This window comes from Lissotriton helveticus, chromosome 2_1, assembly GCF_964261635.1.
Source record: "Lissotriton helveticus chromosome 2_1, aLisHel1.1, whole genome shotgun sequence".
NCBI lineage: Eukaryota > Metazoa > Chordata > Amphibia > Caudata > Salamandridae > Lissotriton > Lissotriton helveticus.
Window position 1 is genome coordinate 427,460,851 of NC_136059.1, and position 22,433 is coordinate 427,483,283.

The following is a 22,433-nucleotide window of genomic DNA, read 5'->3' on the forward strand; positions in this document are numbered from 1 at the left end:
CTAAAACCTTGGAAGTCCCCCAATGACAGAGATTCATACCGTGCCCTCTCATTGTTAAATATTGACACAAAAATCTATGTTAAACTTTTGGCCAAACGGTTACAACGACTGCTGCCCTTGATCGCTAGGCCTGAAAAATCAGGCTTTATTCCGGGCAGATCTACATCACATAACCTCTGTACATTTTTCACGATACTTCATTACTTAACACCTTCGCGCTCATGAGCTGTGCTCAAGACAAGCTGAGCTCGTCATAACCACCGTTGAACGCCCACGTGGGGATAATTCCCCTGCTGTGCTGGGCGTTCCTTTAAGTGGACGGAGTGAGCACAGCTCCACTGTGCAGCGTGACGAGCTGAGCTCGTCACAAGCAACGCGGTGCCGCGTGTGGCCCCCCTCCCCAGCGCAACGCGGGGCAATTAGCCCCACGGGAAGTGGTTAAATCGTCAATTTACTGCACTGGCAGTGCTCCTACATGCAACAAAGGCATTTGATTCACTCGAATGAGAATACTTATTCATTATACTTACAAGACTGGAATTCAGCCAAAAGGTCATAGGTCAGATAAAACTACTCTACTCCTCTCCTACTGTAAGACTTAGATTAAACAGTCTGAACTCATCCCCATTATCAATCACCTGAGGCACGAGGCAGGGTTGCCCCCTGTCCCCTTTGGCGTTTGCCATGGAGCCGCTTGCTGTGGCACTCCAACATCAGACGGTAAGAGAGCTAGGATTTACCACTCGTGGCATCATCTCGTTGTATGCGGATGACATTACTCTATATATTAACAACCCCGCAGATAACCTCAATCCAGTAATCCGTGAGATCCTAAAATTTGGTCGGCTTTCTGGCATTCAGATCAATTGGTCTAAATCCGTCCTGTTTCCATTAACTACAAGCACCTTGCCCTATCCATTGGATTATCCTCTACAATGGGCTCCTGGACCTGTCAGCTGTTTAGGGATTTGGCTTTGCCAGACTACTCACGAACTCTGGAATGAGAACTACGGCAGAGCAGTGACTTGGTTAGAGAACAAATTCAAGAGCTGGTCCTATGTCTGGTGGGGCATATAGCCATTGCCAACATGATTGTCCTCCCCAAGTTTATATATGTATTCACAAATTTCCCCCTACCAATCACTAAAGCCTTTTTTTAAAACGATGTGATGCTTGATGATTTCCCTGGTGTGGGCAGGAAAACAAGCCAGGGTATCATGGGAACTCCTGACCCTTCCCTTAGCAAAAGGAGGAATGGGCCCACCAGACATTCTGCGCTATGCCTTTTGTGCACAAGCCCAGTTTTACATAATTGGATACATCCCACACCCTTCCAGCCGCGTGTGGTGGTCAAGACAGATAGAACAGCTCCAATTCCACTTCAGAGTGCGCTGTTTCAGTGATAGTCACCCCCAGGATGAACTTGACCCTGTCAAGACACTAAGATGGAGCTGAGAGGGGCTGCAAAAGTGAGCGAGGTTGGAGGCTCTGTATGCCCCTTCAATTTTGCTGGTACGGAACTCCCAGCTGCCACCATTGGAGGATAAGGGAAATGTGATGTTAGCCTCTACATTGGGAATGAACAAATATGGAGGCCTCTACCCGAGAGCTCTTTACGTCCTCCCCCTGATGCACAACAGGATGCACATTCACTTTGCTGGGTTGTTTTTGTATTACCGGGTAAGAGAAACCTGCAGGCAACTACACACTCCCTTTCCCACTCAGCCACCTACAATGCATTCCTTAGAGCAAATGTTGTCTGACTCGTCACCACGCAGATTGATGAATCCCAAATGCAATAATTGCGCTCGCAAAGGGCCAGATTCTCAGAATCTGGCCCTTTGCGAGCCGATTTTCGTTTCATGAATCAGGCTGTAAATCCCCAAATGTCAGTAGAAAACTGGAAAGATTGCTGTGGTCAACTAAAGAAGCTATCTACTAATTATAAATTGTGTTTGATCCATTTGAAATATTTACACAGATTCTACGTATCCCCTTACAGCTGCACCACATGGGTCTGAGGGCAACTTTTGACTGCTGGAGATGTAGAGCGGAATCACCAAATATAGCGAAATCGCTATTTAAAATTGGTTGATGAATTGCATTTAAGGAATCTGTAATAGAGATTCCTTAAATGCAATTCCTCGCACAATAGAGAATTCTGTAATAGCGATTATTGCATTTGGGATGATGAATCCCAAATGCAATAATTGCGCTCGCAAAGGGCCAGATTCTCAGAATCTGGCCCTTTGCGAGCCGATTTTCGTTTCATGAATCAGGCTGTAAATCCCCAAATGTCAGTAGAAAACTGGAAAGATTGCTGTGGTCAACTAAAGAAGCTATCTACTAATTATAAATTGTGTTTGATCCATTTGAAATATTTACACAGATTCTACGTATCCCCTTACAGCTGCACCACATGGGTCTGAGGTCAACTTTTGACTGCTGGAGATGTAGAGCGGAATCAGCCACCTTTTTACATGTAGCTTGGGAATGTCCTTCCATTGCAAAATATTGGGTAGACATATTTCACATCATCTGGGAAGTCCTAAATACACCAACGACACCTGATCCATTCTTAGGATTATTAGGATTTGTAAAGGGCACACCGGCAAACCTTCAGAAACTGCATGCCATGCTCTTGTTATTAGCTAATCGCAGAGTAGCCATTCATTGGAGGAAACCGAATGCCCCCTTAGTTAAGATATGCCTAAGCAATGTTATTTATTGTCAAACTCAACTCTCTCTATTTTGAGAACTTATGCCCACAGCATCTAGACCTAAGGATATCAAGAGCCCCGTACTGGAGTGGGTACGACTACAACAATCTGAAGACAATAATATACCCTCACTTGCTACATAACCACTAGCATAAGCCCCCGCACTTGTATAGAACAATTATTCTCATACTGTGCTGTAACAAATGTCTTTTGATTTGTGGTAAGATACATGCTTTCGATGTTCAAAGGCTGGGCCTGCTATTATAATGATTGAATGCATATCGATGTTTCTCTTACAAGTTAGCAAACAACTGTCCTAAACAGTTGTTTCTTTTTCTTTTGTTACCGATTAGTTTACATAAGTAATGGGTGTTATTTACGCTATGCATGCATGAGCTATCCTGCACATGTCATAATTTTTGAAAATGCTAATAAACTTATGACCCCACAATGGACTGCTTATGACTTCACACAATCTCAATTTACATCACTAATGACATCACTGATGACATAATCCAGTCAGTGTACATGTTTTCTAGGAGTTTATGATTGTGTAAATATATATACTAACCTACTACAAAAGTTAAATTACTATACTAGGTGTACAACTAATCAGTGATACTACTTCTAACACATTATATGAGTGGGTATGTCACTGTGTGTATCTGTGTGTGAATGGGTGTCTAAATGTCTGTATAGGTGTGTGAGTGTGTGTGAGTGGCTGTATTTGACCTGCCATAATTGGCGTGGGTGTCCCCTGTATTTTTGCCTTTGCCTCCTGTAATTTTGCTGCATGTTGGACTTTGTTTTGCTAGTCTAGATGCTTTGGGCACTTTGCCACTATTGTTCAGTGCCAAAGTACAAGTGCTCCCTGTAAATGGTTGTTATGGATCAGTGATTCCATAGATGGCATATTTGATTTACTAGTCAGTCCCTAGTACAGTGCACTGTGTGTGCCCAGGGCTTGTAATTCAAATGCTGCTAGTGGGCTGCAGCCCTGATTGTGCCACCCACATGAGCAGCCTGTAAGTGTAACTCAGGCCTGCCATTGCAGAGACTGTGTGCAGTCTGGTACGGCCATGTCGGCTTGGCAAGTGCATCTACTTGCCAAGCCCTAACTTTCTCTTTTCTTACATGTTAGTCACCCCCAAGGTAGGCCCAAGGTACCCTGTGGGCAGGGTGCAGTGTATGTGAAAGGAAGGACAGGCCCTGGTTTGTGTGGCATGTCCTAACAGTGAAATACTGCCAATTTTGTTATTCACTATTGCAAGGCTACCTGTTCCTTTAGGATAGAATGGGGAGTTTGCTTATAACGTCTTATAAACATAACTACCCCTGGGAACAAGGTAGTAAAATAAATTTTAGTATACCTGAACTCAGAATGTTAAACAAAATCTTTTAGTGACGGTGGTTTTTACATTCTGTGTATACCACTTTTAGAAAATAGGCATTTTCTTGCTTAGCCATCCAGTGTGCCTCTGCTAGGATGTGTATTGACTGTCTGGTGTTGGAGTGAAAGGGGCTGGGGATGTTGAGTGACTCCAGATAGTCTGGATGAGTCAGGGCTAGGTTGAATAGACCTGGGCTGTATTTAGAGTAGGGGGAGGAGAATTCCTTTCACCTGAATAGGCCTGATCTGCCTTCCACAATGCTGTCTCCACTTCCTGCCAGGAAGCTGCACCAGAGAGGACAGGACTGGGTTTGACTGAGCACAGGGCTTCTCTGCCACCAGAGAACAACGGATTTTGCTGTATAAAATGGGGCCCAGACCCCAGACTTTTGGATCACTTCTGGGAAATCTAGAGGAACCTTTGCCAAGGAGAAGAGCTGGATAAACTGAGGAGGAATAGTGTCTCTGTGTTGTTTGCTGCTGTCTGGGGTTGGCCTGCAGTGGCTACTTTCTGCCAAGGAAGGCGAAAAAGATTTTGCTGTTTGCTGTGTCCCCTGCTTGCAGAAAATCTCCAAGGGTTTGAAGAAAGAGCATGGCTCTTGTTCTGAAGTCTAAGGGAACCAACAACTTCACCCCATCTCCCCTGACCTTTCTTGCTGCGAGTTCTTACCTGCTAAGAGGTGCCTGTAGCTGTTCTGGGCCTCTGGAGGTTGTTCTGGCTGTGGAAGCTGAAAAAGTGAAGCAACTAGGAGAAGCACGATGCATCCGTTCCTGTTTCTGATGCATTGTTGAAGAACCTGACACAGCGCCTGTTCGCGGCTTGAGAAATCGATGTACACTGCATCAAGTGCACCGGTCCCAGAAATCCGAGATCACCGCACCAATTCCGACGCAAGCCCTGCTGTGTGGCTGCAAGAATCTGCACATCGTCCCGGATCGTCATGCATCACATCGAGGTGCCAAGTCTTTCGCATCTTTGGGGCATGCAGTAAGAAACTGACACCTCACCTCCTCATGCAGTAAGAAACTGATGCATCACCTCCTCTCCGGTAAGGAACCGACGCAGCACCTCCCCTGCGCAGCAGTAAGGAACTAACACATCACCTCTCCTGGAGCGATGAACTGACGCGTCACCTTATCTGGGTGTAAGGAACCAACGCATTACCTTCCTTGCAACCCTTTTTGTTTGTGTGCACAACGCATCCAAGGTGTTTTGTGTGAAAAGTGTCACATCTGCAATTTGCTTTGAACTGAACTATTTCTACCATTTGAAAGTCACATTTTTAGTACTGTATTGTGGATTTTTGTCATTTTGTTTAGATAAAGGTGACTTATTTTTCTAAAAATTTGTGTTGTTTTTCGCTGTATTATTGTATGTGTTCTCAAATGGTTTACACACTGCCTCTGAGAATAGCCTATCTGCTCATGGCAAGCTATCAAAGGGTGAGCAGCGGTTATTTTAGCAGTGTATCACCTTTACCCTGAGTAGGAAGATGTGTCCCTACTTGGACAAAGGTTCCTACCTCTAGAGACCCCCATTTCTAACAGGCTGTATGACTGTATAAGTAGATGTGTGAGTAGTTGTATGGATGACTCTCTAAATCTTTAGGTGTGTGAGTGGCTGTCTTGGTGAGTGAGTGTATGTGTCAGTGTCTGTATGGACGAGTAAGTGACTGATTCAGATTCAGATTCAGATTCAATGATCTTTATTCGGTTAAAAACAAGTAACCAAGAAAGTAACAAACATCAAAAACAAATTACAATAATTACAGCTCTTAGAGTAGGTTCAATACCGAGGACCAAAAAGACAGATTCTTAAAACGGAAAAAGAACTAGACATTTATCAGATTTCTGTTATCATATGTTTCCGTAGTTTAAAAACACTCTTTAAAAATTTTAAAACCACAGATACAGATAAAACCGTATCCATTTTCTGGAGCTCTAAAAAGGCTGGGCGACATCTGGTAAAATTCATTTCTTTTAAAAAGGGAATTATAATTTCTCTACGTAAGGCACTATAGAGTCTGCAAAAAAAAAGGATATGGATGTCCGATTGTTGTGAGGTGACATCGCACGGGCAGAAGGGCAAAGTACGTATCCATGAGTTCATTTTTGGAAGTGACACCAATCTAAAAAATATACAAAATCTGAATCGAGTTAAAAGAAAACGATCATAGTTTGTCATAGGCAGGGATAGATATGGCTGTACAGACTTAATCTCACATAGGGTCAGGAGGTGTGACTGTACTGAGTGTTTTAGAGATTCAACTCTCCTTCTCTTAGCTTCAAGGTGAGCCAAGCAGAGGGCCTTCAGTAAGCGCCTTGAGATGCTATCCATTGTAGATGGATCCGAATAATAAGAATAGCACCCAATCTCAGTCAAAAAGCTCTTAACGTAGCCCAACCATTGTGATCTCTCCACGTGATCCAAATTGAGGGTGTCCTGTAGTAGAGCCCAGTTCAAAACACATTCGTTTGTAGTCCATACCCTGTGCCACAACAGGATGGGTTGAATTTTAATAATGTCAGTAATGTGTGACAGGGCAAGTTCAGCGTGACAATTAAAAGTGGCAACACACTGTGGAATAGCAAGGACTTCCCTCAAAAATTTGTTTTCCACAACCTGAATTGGATCAACATTTGAGTACCCCCACAAGCCTGAGCCATACATAGCCACCGACACACATGTTGCTTTGTAAATGGTTATCATTTCTTTTATCGGCTTCCTGCCCAGTTTTCTTACAAAATTCTTTAAAGCCATGATAGTTTTCATAAATTAAAGGGTTCTCGCCTTGATGGCACTTGTCCAAGAACCTGACTTGTGGAATAAAATGCCTAAATACGAAAAAGTTGGGGTATTGTCTAGTGGAATGTTGTTTAAAATCATCCGTTTCATCGGTTTACCTGATTTGGGACCACAGTTCATTGTGAAAGTTTTGCTACAATTAACTAGCAGATCTAGATTAAGCATAAAATTCTCGAAGCATACTACTAGTTTTTGCAGAGCCCGGGGAGTGCGTGCCATAAGCACGGCATCATCCGCATACATTAGTGCAGGGATTGCCCTCCTCCCCACTCTGGGCATATCCCCGCACTCATGCAACAGGTGGTGCTCAAGCCCATTAATGTAAAGCAGGAAAAGGAAAGGTGCTAAAACGCATCCTTGGCGCACTCCACGACCCACACTAAATTGTCTGGAGCATTCACCCCCCCTGCCGTAGCGAACAGAAGCTGTGGCTCCACTGTACAGTTCCCTCAAGAAAGAGATGATGGTCGTGTCCACTCCCAAAGTTTTCATAACTGCCCACAGTTTGGTGTGCGACACACAATCGAACGCTGATGAGAGGTCCACAAAAGTAAAATACAAGCGTTCCGACTTAATCCTTATATATTTGTGTTGCAGTAACATCAAGTTTAAGCCTTGTTCGGTTGTGCCAATCCCTTTTTGGAAACCAAATTGGAGGTCGCTCATAATTTCGTTTTCCTCCGCCCAGCTTTGGAGTCTTGCCAACACTATTCGACCCAAGATTTTGATTGAGGAATCAAGAAGGGAGATTGGTCTATAACAGGCGCAGCTGTTTCTATCGCCCTTCTTATAAATGGGAACAATGACTAAAGTGAACCAAGACTCCTTTAGGCCCCTTGATAAGGCCGCATTAAAAAGTTGTACCAACAATGGGCCCCAGATTTCAGGGTTTTCTTTGAATATATCCGCGGGGATCCCGTCAGGTCCTGCTGCCTTTCCTCCTTTAGTAGCTCTTAGAGCGAGCAGTACCTCGTCAAATGAAACAACCAGATTTGGACCTGGTTCCGAGTCCCAGCTGGTCTGAGAATCGCTACTATGAGTGTCGACCTGTACATTGTAAAGGTTGGAGAAATGGTCCACCCAATTATCTTCAGTAATAGCGATCTCCAATCGCGCCTTATGGGTTTCGTAGGGAAAAGGGGTGTTGATTACTTTCCAAAATGCAGCAGGGTTTTTTGACTTTGAAGCCTCACAGAGTAAGTCAATGGCCTCCTTATTTAATGCAGATTTCCTTGCTTTAAGGGCCTGATTGTATGCCAACCTACATGATCTAATTTCGCCAATATCCCTGGGGCTTCTATGCACTGCATGTTTTAGATTTTTCAGAGCCCTGGTGCATGCATTATCAAACCAGCTCCTAGGGACCTTGCCTCTACGCTTCGACTCCACCCTTAAACTGCTTTTTATATTTGCAGCTATTATGCCAAAGTGGTCAATTATTTGATCACCACTAGAGTTGTGCCCCAGACAGATCATAAAACTAGTAGAACACGCCTCCCAGAGTTCCTTGAAAAAAGTCGAGGGGATTACTTTACTCCAATTAAGTGAATAGCCATTATGTCTCCCAAGAGCCACATCAACCGCTGCCTCAACAAGTGGCGCAGCCGTAGATGGGTCCTGGAAGAGATCTACAATCTTAAGGCATTGGGGAAAATGATCACTTATGGGCAATGGAATGTTAGTAACCGTCGCGACTCTATGGCCAAGGTTACTGGAGGCGATGATAAAGTCAATGGTGGATGAACCTCTACCAACAAAGGTCGGGACAAAGGGTGTGGGTTTTAACGCTAATTCATTGGCAAACCCTAAGTCAAACATAAACAATATTTCATTCAACAAATCCCCCATTAAAGTGTGATCGAAGTGGGTCAAATTCACATCTCTCTCGGTCATTAGACGAGTAAGTGACTGTGTAAGTAGCTGTATGGGTGGGTGAGTGGATGTATGACGTTACAACGCATACTTTTACCACGCCTACCATTACCACGCATTTTTTACAACGCAGGATCCATTACAACGCATGCCATTACCACGCATGTATTTACAACGCATATACCTTTACAACGCATACAATTACAACGTAAGTATTGGTAAGTATATAATATTTTTAAATATTTAATTTAATTAAAATTAATATAATGTAATTTAATTTAATTTAATTAATTTAATTTAATTTAATTTAATTTAATTTAATTTAATTTAATTAATTTAATTTAATTTAATCAATTTAATTTAATGTAATTTAAATTTAATTATATTTAATTTTTACCCTGTACCCCTTTACTCAAAAACCCAAAACTGACCCTGAACCCTAAAAATACCCCTTTACCCAAAAACCCAAAACTGACCCTGAACCCTAAAAATACCCCTTTACCCAAAAACTAAAAACTGACCCTGAACCCTAAAAATACCCCTTTACCCAAAAACTGAAAACTGACCCTAAACCCTAAAAATACCCCTTTACCCAAAAACTGAAAACTGACCCTGAACCCTAAAAATACCCCTTTACCCAAAAACTGAAAACTGACCCTGAACCCTAAAAATACCCCTTTACCCAAAAACTGAAAACTGACCCTAAACCCTAAAAATACCCCTTGACCCAAAAACTGAAAACTGACCCTAAACCCTAAAAATACCCCTTGACCCAAAAACTGAAAACTGACCCTAAACCCTAAAAATACCCCTTTACCCAAAAACTGAAAACTGACCCTAAACCCTAAAAATACCCCTTTACCCAAAAACTGAAAACTGACCCTAAACCCTAAAAATACCCCTTTACCCAAAAACTGAAAACTGACCCTAAACCCTAAAAATACCCCTTTACCCAAAAACTGAAAACTGACCCTGAACCCTAAAAATACCCCTTTACCCAAAAACCCAAAACTGACCCTGAACCTTAAAAATACCCCTTTACCAAAAAACCCAAATAATATTTTTAATAAAATAATATACTTACCAATACTTACGTTGTAATGGTATTCGTTGTAAAAGTACCTGCGTTGTAAATACATGCGTGGTAATGGTATGCGTTGTAATGGATCCTGCGTTGTTAAAAATGCGTGGTAATGGTAGGTCGTGGTAAAAGTTGCGTTGTAAAGGTTGTATACCGGGTGAGTGGGTATCTAAATGGCTGTATGAGTGAGTGCCTTAGTCTCCAAGTGGCTATATGAGTGAGAGAGTGGCGGTTTAACAGGTGCTTGGTGAAGTGTGTTGGTTTATTGGAGACTGTTTCTCTGTGTGGATGGTTGTATAAGTGAGTGAGCAGATCTGGGAGTACTTCTATGAGAGGGTTTACAGGAATATAAGTAGTTGTGTAGGTGTGTGAGTTGGTGCATGAGTGGTTGTATAGGTGAGTGGCTGTGTTAGTAGGCATTTTGGGTGAGTGTGTGAGTGGCTGTATAAGGGGATGAGTGGGTGTATTAGCAAATATGTGGCTCTGTGAGTGGCTGTAAGGATGAGTGACTGGTTGCATGATTAAATATATGGGTGAGTGACTGGTTGTGTGAGTAGCTCTATGGATGAGCGAGTGTTTGTGTGATTTCTTGTATGAGTCTGTTAAGGGGTATGTGAGGGACTGTGTGGGTGTGAGTGGGTGTATGAGAGTTTGTATAGGAGTGTGAGTAGATATGCGAGTGGTTCTGTAGATGATGTCACGAATGATGTCACTGACCATGTCATGAGTGAGTGATGTAATATGTGAGATCATAAGCAGTACATTGTAGGGGCATAAGTTATAGTTAGCTCAGGTAAATATAACTGCTGAATTTCTATGGTTTTGTATGAGTGAAATATGAGCATAACTATAACATCCCTGTAACCTTTGGTTTTTAAGTGAATTTCTATTGGGTTACCAAATCCTATTACTTAACTATAACACAGTCTGTAACCTTTGTTGTTTTTGGAGAACTGTTATGTGAGTTCTGTACTTGATGTCATGAATAATGTCACTGACCATGTCATGAGTGATGTAAAATGTGACATCATAAGCAGTACATTGTAGTGGTGTAAGTTATAGTTAGCTCAGGTAAATATAATTGACGAATTTATATGGTTTTGTATGAGTGAAATATGAGCCTAACTATGACATCCCTGTAACCTTTGATTTTTACGTGAATTTCTATGTGTTTAAAAAATATTATTACTTAACTATAACAAACTCTGTAACCTTTGTTATTTTTGGAGAATGGTTATGTGAGTGGGAACATGAGTTTCTTTGTTGGTTTATCAGATGGTATGAGAGCATCCAACTTTGTCTGTGAGTGGGTGCATGAAAGTATGAGCGGGCCTATAAGTCTGTGTGAGAGTGTCTGAATTAGTCTGTGAGTGGATATAGGGGTTGCTGTGTGAGTGGATGTGATGCAAGGTGATTGTTCCTCATGCATCTGTTTCCACAAATATGTGAAAACATGAATCTTCTTGTGGAAAAGTTGATTAGAGTACAAAGAGTTAAATCTCCACCAAACAAGGGTCTTTTTTCTTTACTATATGAAGAAAATGCATCTTTGCTTGGCGAAGATTTCCTCATTTTACTCAGCATCACAACATGTCACCAATAGTGTTGGGAAAAGCATTAGGAGGCCTTTTAGTTAGCTACCCATCTTCCTGGTAAAAGGTGGGAAGCCCTTTTTATATAACTGGGAGCAGATCCAAGTGATTTAAACATTTGCATATTCCTAGTAATTTAATGAGAGAAAGATGAACTCTGCTGTAAGAACGAGAGGGAAGAAAGAGCTCACTCATCATAATCACTACAGATTACGCTCCAATAGATCTACAATGCATTCATCTTCATGAAGGATTTCTGATTGTTTTTTAATTTGGAGTTCCCAAGAAAACACATTTGCTTTGTTTTTGGCAAGCTCAGGAGCTACATTCATGTGTCCTTTATATAAGAAGATGGTAGAAGATGGTTAATAGGCAGCTGACAGCATATATGGAACAGCATGGATGCCTTCATCTGGCTTAATCTGGCTTTAGAGCTTCAAATAGTACGGAGTCTGCTTTGGCCGAAGTTTCTGAAGCCATCCACGAAACCTTGGATATTTGCGGCAGGGCAGTACTGGTCCTTTTGGACCTGTCTGCTGCTTTTGATACGGTTCCTCATTCATTCGTCCTTGCCCGCCTGCAACAGCTGGGTATTATGGGTTCTGCTATTAAGAGGCCTAAATATTTTTTGGAAGGCAGAACTCAGCATGTTTGGATGCCCCGTTTACTTCTTCCGCGCTTGAGCTTCAGACTGAGGTACCCCAGGGATCTGTGTTAAACCCACTCTTGTTTAACATTTATATGTCTCTTCTTATTCAGCTGGCGGAGGAATTAGGTGCCAAAGTTGTCGCATATGCTGATGACACTCAGCTTCTGTTTACTTGGAAAAAGCATGAGTCTTCAACTGATCATGTCAGGATTTGTATGGCAGCTGTGTTTAATTGGCTCACTTCCGCCCAGCTCAAGTGTAACGAAGACAAAACGGAGATTTTATTCTTTGGTACGTTTCCCCCTCTGTTCTGGCATTCATTTTGGCCAGAGGAGTCTCCTAAGCCCTCGCCGCAGGGACCCCGAGTCAAGAACCTTGGGATCTGGTTTAATGAAAGGCTTAGTTTCAGCAGTCAAATTAGTAAGTTGACAGGTACTTGCTTTGGCATCTTGAAGCTACTTAAAAGGTTGTTGCCCTTTCTCTCATTAGCAGCTAAGGAAACGGTTACCTGTGTGCTGGTCACCTACCTTGTACCAGTATGGCCCTGTCTATCTCAGAAACCATTTTCAGTTCTACATTCCTGGAAGACATCTGCGCTCTTTTGATTTGCTAATGGCCTCTCTGCCCAGATATCGCCAGAAAAGGAGAGGTGGCAGTTCTTTGGTATATCTGGCTGCAGTGGCCTGGAATGCCTTTCCGTATGTTTTATGTTGCTTGCAGAATCCCATTGAATTGAGGAAAAAGCGTAACTTTTTCCTTTTTAACTGAATTTCTCTCTGTCACTTTCCTGTTTTACTTGGGCCAGCCTTTTAACAAAGGAGGGAGGGAGAGGTAAAGTGGATTCGATCTCCCCTGGCAATTTACATAAACAAAGTGGAATCCACTCTAGTGGTGGTGGTGGTCCCTACAGTGGTGGGGAGCACACAGTGTTGTGTAGAATACCCCTCACACACCAACAGGCCCCTTGGTGTCATGCTTCATCATCGGGGTCTTCGCACCCCTCTATGGGATGCGGCGTGCTGCGACTTACGACTACGTAGGAGCACTTGAAGTGAATTATGTGTTGGTGAGTGTGGGGGGGGGGGGTTTGTGTGAGTAGTGAAGTGGTGAGAGGTGAACGTTTAAAAAATACCTGGCTCGTAGGGTAAAAATAAAATGTGTTAGGCCCTCAGCTGGTATTGTTAAAAGGGTGCAGGGTGAGGTTGTTATTGTATTTTAATGTACATCAACCTCAAAAAGTGCGCTGACATGACATGTTTCGGAGTGTGGAAACTCCTTCTTCAGGACGAGGGAGTGCACAAACCTCCTCACCTTACTCACATGTAGTGTAGATGTTAAAGTGTTAGTTACAAAAATAAAATCTATAAAAAATTAGGTGTAATGTTCCTAATTATGTTTACATGATCCAGAAGTCTGTTGCGCCCAATTGGCGGTAATAGAACAAGACTTATTTAATAAGGCAGGGTGGCCTCATGAGCCCTGCGCGGTATTGGGGGTAGTCTTTCGGCTCAATGCGGCTACGGTTACAGCATGCTTAGATGGACTGTCATCCCCTCAACGCGGCTCCGACGATGACGATGACGATTACACCTAATTTTTAAACTTTCACCTCTCACCACTTCACTACTCACACAAAAAAAAACACACTCACCAACACATAGTTCACTTCAAGTGCTCCTACGTAGTCGTAAGTCGCAGCACGCCGCATCCCGTAGAGGGGTGCGAAGACCCCGATGATGAAGCATGACACCAAGGGGCCTGTTGGTGTGTGAGGGGTATTCTACACAACACTGTGTGCTCCCCACCACTGTAGGGACCACCACCACCACTAGAGTGGATTCCACTTTGTTTATGTTACTTGGGCCAGCGCAGAGACACTCTTTGAGTAGCTGTGCGCGTTATAAAACTTGCTAACATAACATAACATATTAGTAGAGTTGCCACTGGGGCAGCTGCTTTGTTAACATTTCTAAGTGCTTCCTATTTGGGTACATTTTCTGTGAACTGTGCATCAGGAGCAGAACAGAAGTTCAGCTGCCTGTTTAATAAACAAGAGTCTACACTTTCGCATAAAATTTCGATGCAACACAAGTACTTTATACAACTCAGTTAGTATGTGGTACCTCATTTGGTAAATATCAAGTGTGTATTGTATGCTATAGCTGACTAATGGGCCATGAGGTAATGTCTACAGGGACGTTGTGTGCAATCGGCAATGTGATTCTTCCACATGCCTTTTTCTGCAGAAATCTGTGACAATATGAATTCCCATACAGAGAGAACACCATATCATATCATATCCATACCATATCATATTCATCGGTGTCAGGAATGCATCATGAAAATTGTTGCGAAAAGTGTGGTGGTCTGGCATAAGGTTGGGGAGGTCATTGCATGTGTGGTTTTTATTGTGGCTATTACTTATAATAATTTAAAAAGAAATTGAGAGTCTTGCACCCATTGCGAGCTGTCATGGAGGGGTTGTGAATCCAATGAAAACACATATAAAAACACTTTAAAAGTTTCATTTAAAGTAAGTGGTTCAGTAATAAACATTAAAACTAGTACAATTATACAGAACAAATATGTTAAAGAATGTTTTAATACTTATTAGGGAGTCACAATGCCTTCACGCACCATGCCGGCACATATTTCCAACGGTTTGGCAGGGTCTCAACTCTGGTGTATTTTTAAGAGTATTAAAAAGGTACTCAAAAACTTTAAAGGTTTTATTCACAGTAAGAGGTTTGCTAAAACATAAAATAAAAGTAGTGTATTTATTGACCACAAACTTTTTAAAGGTGGTTTTAACACATTTTGTGGAGTTGTAACTTCACCACTACATCACCACGACGTGAGTGTGATGGCGTTGCAACTCCCTTGTGAAATAGGAACCAATGGATCTGATTGGTTGAACACCTTTCTGTCATTTATAGAGAAAGACTCCACCCCTTTTTGTCCATCTTTTTGGCCTGTCCCTTGGATTTCACACATTTGTATTGTATCTGACAATTTTTTTTTTTTTTTTTTTACTTGAGCTAATTTTTTTGGCACTTGAAGATGACATCTAGTGGTGCCAGAAGACAATGACAACCTCTTCCAGGATTAAGAACCACCGAAGGTGAAGAAGGAACATATTGTATGGGCATTCTTTACAATGCCAGAAGGGGAGAACAAGGTTAATGAAAAGAAAGCAACTTGCAGACTTTGCCAGAAAATATTGTCAAGAGGGGCTGATATGAAATATTCATGGGGACCTCATCAATGATGAAGAATCTGGACACCATTCACTCAACCCGCCTTCTGAGAGAAGAGACAGAGAGGGAAAGCAGAGAGAAGGTATCTTGTCGTTTTAGTACGCAACTGAGTACCTCATCTGCTCCCGTGTTGGTGTCAGAACCACCCCTCACTGGAATTCAGCCAGCATTGCCTAAAATGAAAGGCCATTTTATGCATAGGGGAGCAATCAATCCCTGTGATTGTTCAAATTATAAAAACACTCATAAGTGTTATTTTTTTTCCCAGTTGCTGGTGCAGGTTTATTTGTTTTATTACAATGCACCTTGTTTCAATTTTTTTAAAGAAACGTAAAAGAATTTTTGGGGAAAAATAAAGTTAAAAAGGAAAAAACAATTCTTGTTAGCACCACCTGTTCTGGTTCAAGAAAGAATAATGACATGTTATATGCAAGTCTGAATAGGCTGTGTTCACTGTTTTGGTGTCTGAGTTAGTGTATAGATAATTGACTGGGTGTGTGAGCAACTGTATGTGTGGCTAAGTGGGTGTGTGAGTGGTTGTATGGGTGGGTGACAGACTCTATGAATGCCTGTATGGGTGTGTGAGTGACTTAGTGACGCTATATATTTGAGTGATTGGTGATTGGGGTAATGAGTTCCTAGATGGGTGATGGGTGAGTGAGTAGGTGTTGAGTAGCTCTGTGGGTGAGTAAGTGGGTATATGAGTAGTTGTAAGAGTAAGTGACAGGGTATATGAGTGGGTGTATGGGTGAGTGAGTGGATGGATGAGTAGCCATATAGGTAAGTAAGAGGGTGAATGACTTGCTGCATGGGTGAGTGAGTGAGTGTGGGGATAACTCTATGGGTGAGTGACTGGCTGTATTAGTAGGTATATGTGTGAGGGAGTAGCAGTGTGATCACTACATGGGTGAGTGAGAGGATGCATGAGTGCCTATATGAGTGAGTGAATAGGTGTTGAGTTGCTGCCTGGGTAAGTAAGTAGTTATGTTAGAGGTTGTATGAATGAGTGACAGGGTGCAAGAGGGGGTGTGTGGTTGAAGAATGGATTCATCAGTGCCTACATGAGTGAGTAAGAGAGTGCATGAGTGGCTACATGAGTGAGTGAGAGGCTGTATGAATGGGTATTAGGATGAATGAGAGGGTAGATGAGTGGCTGTATGGGTAAATGAATAAGTAACTTAATGGATGAGTGAGTAGTTGTGTGAGTGGCTGTATGAGTGAGTGAGTGGGTGTGTGACTGACCGAGTGACTAAAAGGCTGTATTAGTAGCTATTTGGATGAGTTAGAAAGTGGACGAGTTGCTGTATGGGTGAATGAGTAAGTGTGTGAGTGGCTGTATGGGTTTGTGAGAGTGTGTATGAGTGGCTATATGGGTGAGTGAGTGGTTGCGTGGGTGGTTTTATGTGTGAATAACAGGGTATAAGAGTGCCTGTGTGGTTGAGTGAGTGGTTGTTGAGTGGCCTTATGGGTAAGTAAGAGGATATGTTAGTAGTTATATAAGCGAGTGACAGGGTACATGAATAAGTGCATGGGCCAGTGTGTGGGTGCATGAGTGCCTGCATGGAGGAGTAAGTGACTGTGTGAATAACTAAACGAGTATGTGAAAGGGTACATGAATAAGAGTATTGGTAAGTAATAGGGTGCATGAGTCAGTGAATGGATATATGAGTGACTATATGTGTGACTGAGTATCTACAGGAGTGGCAATATGGGTAATTGAGAGGGTGCATGAGTGGCTATATGAGTAGATCTATAGGTGAGTAAGTACCTTTATGAGTGGCTGTATGAATGAGTTAAAGGATGCATGAATGACTGTATAGGGGAGTGAGCAGGTGTCTGAGAGGCTGTATACATGAGGAAAAGGGTCCACAATGGCTACATGGGGGAGAGACTTGGTGAGAGGGACTGTATGGGTGTGTGCATCAGTGAAAAGGTCTGTTACTGGATATGTGAGTTGATGTATGGATGAGTAATAGGCGTATGAGTTGTTGCATGGGTAAATGAATGGTTATATCAGTTACTGAATAGGTGAATCAGTGCAAGTCTTAGTATGTGTAGGAAAGTGTATCTTGTGCCATGGCTAGCCCCCACTTTTTCCTGTAACATGATGTGATTTGGAATGAAAGTGCACTGCGTCCCTGCCAACCAGTTTCCCAGTGCCATAGCTCTCTCCTAAAACTGTACCATGATTGGCACAACTTCAGCAACCCCTGTAAGTATCATGTAAATGATGCCCCTGGTACCTAGGGCATTGTGACTGAAGAGGGTCCACTAGTGCTGCAGCATAAATTATGCCAAACTAGAGACCCCTTACCAAGACCGTGCAAACTGCCATTGCAGGCTGCATGTCTTGATGCAGACAAAAATAAAAAGATGACATGCATGAGGTATAGAAAAGTCACCCCACTGCTGGCCTTAATGCCCTAAGGCTGGGTGCACTGTACCCCAAGTGTGGTCATATCCGCCTAAGCAGATATGACCCTAAAAATCTACTTCCATTCTTGGATAGTTTGTGTGGCCAGGGAAGCCATTTCACGTACATGAGCTGGATACCCGTCATTACGGGTTCCTCAGCACCATGATGGCTTCACTGTACCCAGGGATGTTTGCTACCACACATCTCATCTTAATAAATAGACACCGATGCCAGTGTTGGATTTAATAATGAATGCACACAGAGGGGACCTTAGAGGTGTCCCCTAAAAACTTACCAAATACTAGTGTGATCTCTGACTAGTCTTAGCTAGCCTGCTACCACCAGACATGTTTCTGACCTCATAAGGTGAGAGCCTTTGCTCTCAAAGACCAGGAACAATTCCTGCTCTGGGCAGAGGTGCTTCACACCTCCTCCATGCCTGAATGGCATGCCTGAATGGCATTCTAGGTTGAGAAGCTTCAAAGGTGATTCCGCCTTTAAAACTCAACCCAGGCATCTCCAGTTAGTGGAGGATGCCTGTCCCCCTGCCATTCTCCACTTTTGGTCAGAGGACAGGCAGTAAAGTTTGATCAGGAGGTGGGGACACATTGATCCAGCACCACCACTATGGTGGGGCCAGTGATGTGGACCCCACTTTTCCAATAGTATTTAGGTGGAACTCCTGGACCCTGAACTTCAGATCCAACAGACCTAGGAAGAAAACAGACAATGAAGAGCTTCTGACCTGAGAACGGATCTCCTGTGCAGAATTTAGAAGTGAACCCTGCCTGCTGCCTCAAGGACTGGTGTGCTGTCTCCTACTGCTGCTGTGAGGCCACCAAGAACCCTGGAGCCCCTCCAGGCCTTCCACAATTGCCAAAGAACTCTCTTGGGTGTAGAGGAACTCCCCACATGCATTCCGCAGGCACCAACTTACAGAGTTCTGCTTTCCAACTTGCCACTCAGCAGCGATGCCGGCGCAGCAATCAAACCAATGAACCAGCCTTGCTCCCATGGTCCGGAAGCACTTGCGACTCGAACCCTCGTTTGGGGTCCCCCAAACTGATCTGTAAGTCTCCTTGTGCAGCCTGTTTTTAGATGGCCCCTTTCTCCGTAGCGCCTGCTATCAACAACCTCAGCACCGTGCTCCCAGATGAAACTGGGATGCTCCTGACGATTTACTTGTGGAACTTTGGACCTGGTCTTGCTATTATCCTAAACCCAAAGGTGAACCCTAAGACCAACTGTATGATTTTTTTTTTTATACATTTTGCTATTTTTCTACAGAGACCTCTATTGTGCATAATTGTGCACAGCTGTGAGCTATTTTCCGAACTTTGAAAATTCACAATAAAACAAGTACTTACCTGTGAACAAAGTTCTTGGTCTTAAAAATTATCCAAAAGTAAGTTTAATTGTTTTTTAATTGGTCTTGTATTTATTTTTGAGTGTGTGTCTCATTTTTGCCTCTTGTGAGTGCAATAAATGCTTAGCGCTACCCTCTGATAAGCCTAACTGTTCACCTACACTACCACAAATAGAGCATTAGTATTATCTATTTTTGCCTCTGTATATCAATCTGGATCTCACTGGACTCTCTGCACAGTGCACTTCTTTTTAGTATCTTATGTAGAGAGCCAGCTGCCTACATTGGAGGCAGAGGTGGGATCTACGACTTTGCATTTGATGATGCCACTTTGTCGATAAATGACCACATGAGTAAATTCCAAAATTGTGTCGACCTAGTTGTATTTTTCAATTTGACTATTTTTCATAATTTCTAAAAGTAACTGCTAGGACCTGGGTCAAGTACCTTAAATTAGTGATTAGAAGTTAAAAGGCCTTACTTTAGTTAGGCCAAAGAGTATTCTACTAAGGTTATGTTACCTCTCCAAAAAGGTACTAACTTTAGTATATATAATGACTGAGACAGAAAACCAGGCTCAAGAGCTTGACATGACCCCTTATATAAAGTTATCCTACTCCCAATTATGGGCTCTGTGTAAATGGTATGGTATTAAAACTGTCTCTCATGGTACTATTGATAAGCTTAGAAGGCTTTAGACAGAATATGAGAGTGATCATCCAGTGGATGAGGATGTGTCCCCTGAGGACCAGATTGATGGTAACCCTTCTGAGGAGGTTGCAGAGTCCCTGCACTTGGAAACCGAAGAAGCTAGCTCAGAGGAGGAGCTTGTTCTAGAAAGATTGTCCAGGAGGTTAGCTTTAGAAGCTCAACTCCTGGACATAGAGAAACAGAGAAAAGAGATGGGCCTATGACCCATCTCTGGTGGAAACAATTTCATAACTAGGGAGAGAAAGGAATCTTGTGACCCAAAAGTTCCCAAAGGGATTGTCACCAATACACAGATGGTGATAACACCTAGTGGTTTACTGCTTTCGAAAGAGGTTGCATCAGTAGAAAGGTAACCAAGAAGCATTGTGACTTTTTTCTGTGGGAACTGTTCTCAGGTAAATGCAGGGATGGATTCCTGACACAGAATGAGACAGATGTTGAGTCTTATGACATCATGAAAGGTACCTTGATTGAGGACTTTGGACTTACCACTGAGGAATAAAGAGTCAAATTCAGGGAGACTTGAAAAACCCAGAGTCAGTCCTTGGCTGATTTTGTAGACTTTTCAGTTAAGACACTAGGTGGCTCGTTGAAAGGTAACAATGTGCATGACTATGATGTGCTTTAAAATGTATTCATGAAAGAGAAATGTTGAGTAATTTTTATCAAAATAAATTACATTAGTTCCAGGTAGACCTAGGTCCACTTTCTACTGAAGAACTGTAGAAGAAAGCAGACAAATTGGTCAAAACAAGGGTGACCAAAAGTACCACTGGTGGGGTTGACTAGAAGAAAGATGCCAAAAAGACCACCCCCGAGGAAAGATGGAGACCAAAAAGATAAAAACTAAAATGAGTCTTCTAACGGCACGCAAAACCTGTTCAGGAGGATGGGCCCTGCTACTCTTCCAAGTCTAAGGGTGGGTACCAGGGTAAGAACTGGGATCCCAAAAAGTCTTAGGGACATATTATAAAAAAGGGCGTTAAAATTAGTGAAAGCGGCGATAATTCTAACGCCGTTTCTTGATAATATGCCTCTTAGTGTCATGACTGTCCGGCTTTTGGACACCAAACTGAAGGACTTACCTATAAAAACAAAAATAATGCCTCTAGTGTACCTGCAGTAAATCTAATAGTACATCTCCACATGGGATCACATGTCACATGTCAAGGAGCTTACTGAATCAGCTCTAGTCACTGAAGCTGGGGTAGATGTAGCTAACCTAGTTGTTTGGCCCAGTAATCTGAAGAAATACAGACAACAGCGATATATTAATTGGGCTAGAGTTGAAGGTCTGAGAGGTACTGGTGCCAGTGTCACCATGGTGACTGCGCAACTGGTGCTATCAAATCAGTACACGCCTGGAGAGACCTATACAGTCCTCAATGCTGATAATGAGGCTAAGGTACATCCAATGGCATTGGTGTTATTAAAGTGGGGAGGGGTTACTGGCCACAAAATGGTGGTAGTATCTTCTTCAATCCCTGTACAGTGTCTATTTGGCAGTGATTATAAGTCCTCAGCAAGGGCTGAGGTAGAAAGAAAAACCCATGCAGCCATGCTGGGTATACTTGAGTGGGAGAGTGTAAAATCAATAGCATGGAGTAGAGCCCAGGGTGAAAAAGAAGTGTTGGAGCTTTAAACTATTGGCCCAACCTTCCAACGAGAAAAGGCAAGAAGACTGAGAAACCGACTTTCCCACGACCCCAGAACAGATCCCCTCTCCTCATCAAAAAGACCTAGAAGCCCCAGAGGGAACTGAGCCCCAGGAACCTGGGACTTACACGGCAAAGCTTTTGGGCCCAAGGGGATGCTCTAGAGAAGATCTATGCCAGGGGCAGATAACTTTCCCACTCTTGAAGACCTGAGACAGCAAGCTGTTGATCAGGAAAAGGTGGCTCCCACAGGACCTATTGGGAGGAGGGACTCCTTTACACTGTGGCAAGAGACCCCAAACCTGTTGACAATAGGAGAGTGGTAGTGCATCAGCAGTTTAGAGAATTTCTCCTTACATTGGCCTATGACATCACCCTAGCTGGGCATCTTGGCCAGACCAAAACATGGAGTAGGTTGTTGAAGGCAGGTTGTAACTCATGTTCCTCCTGTCAAGCCAATTCCATGATGGGTGGAAACCTGAAGGCCCCCAAATTTCAGTGGTTGAAAGGGTAGGCATTGACATTGTTGGTCCCCATGGCCCTAAAACAGCATAGACAACAGATTCCAACTTGTAGTGGAACATGCTACCAGGTATCCTAAAGCTATTCCCCTTAGAACTGCCACTGTCTCTGCAGTGGCTAGGACTCTCTAAGGTATCTTTACCAGGGTGGATTTTCCTAAGGAGGTGGTATCAGACAGAGGTATAAACTTTGTCTGCTTACCTAAAACACAGGTGGACTGAATGTAGAGTGACTTACAAGTTCACTACCCCATGTCATCTGCAGACCAATGGGCTTTTAAAAGATTTTGCTCCGAACCTCTTCCAGGCAGGAATGGCATTCCAAGGTGGGAAGGTTCAAAGGTGATTCCACCTTTGAAATGCAACCCAGCATATTCAGCTAGTGGAGGATGATTAG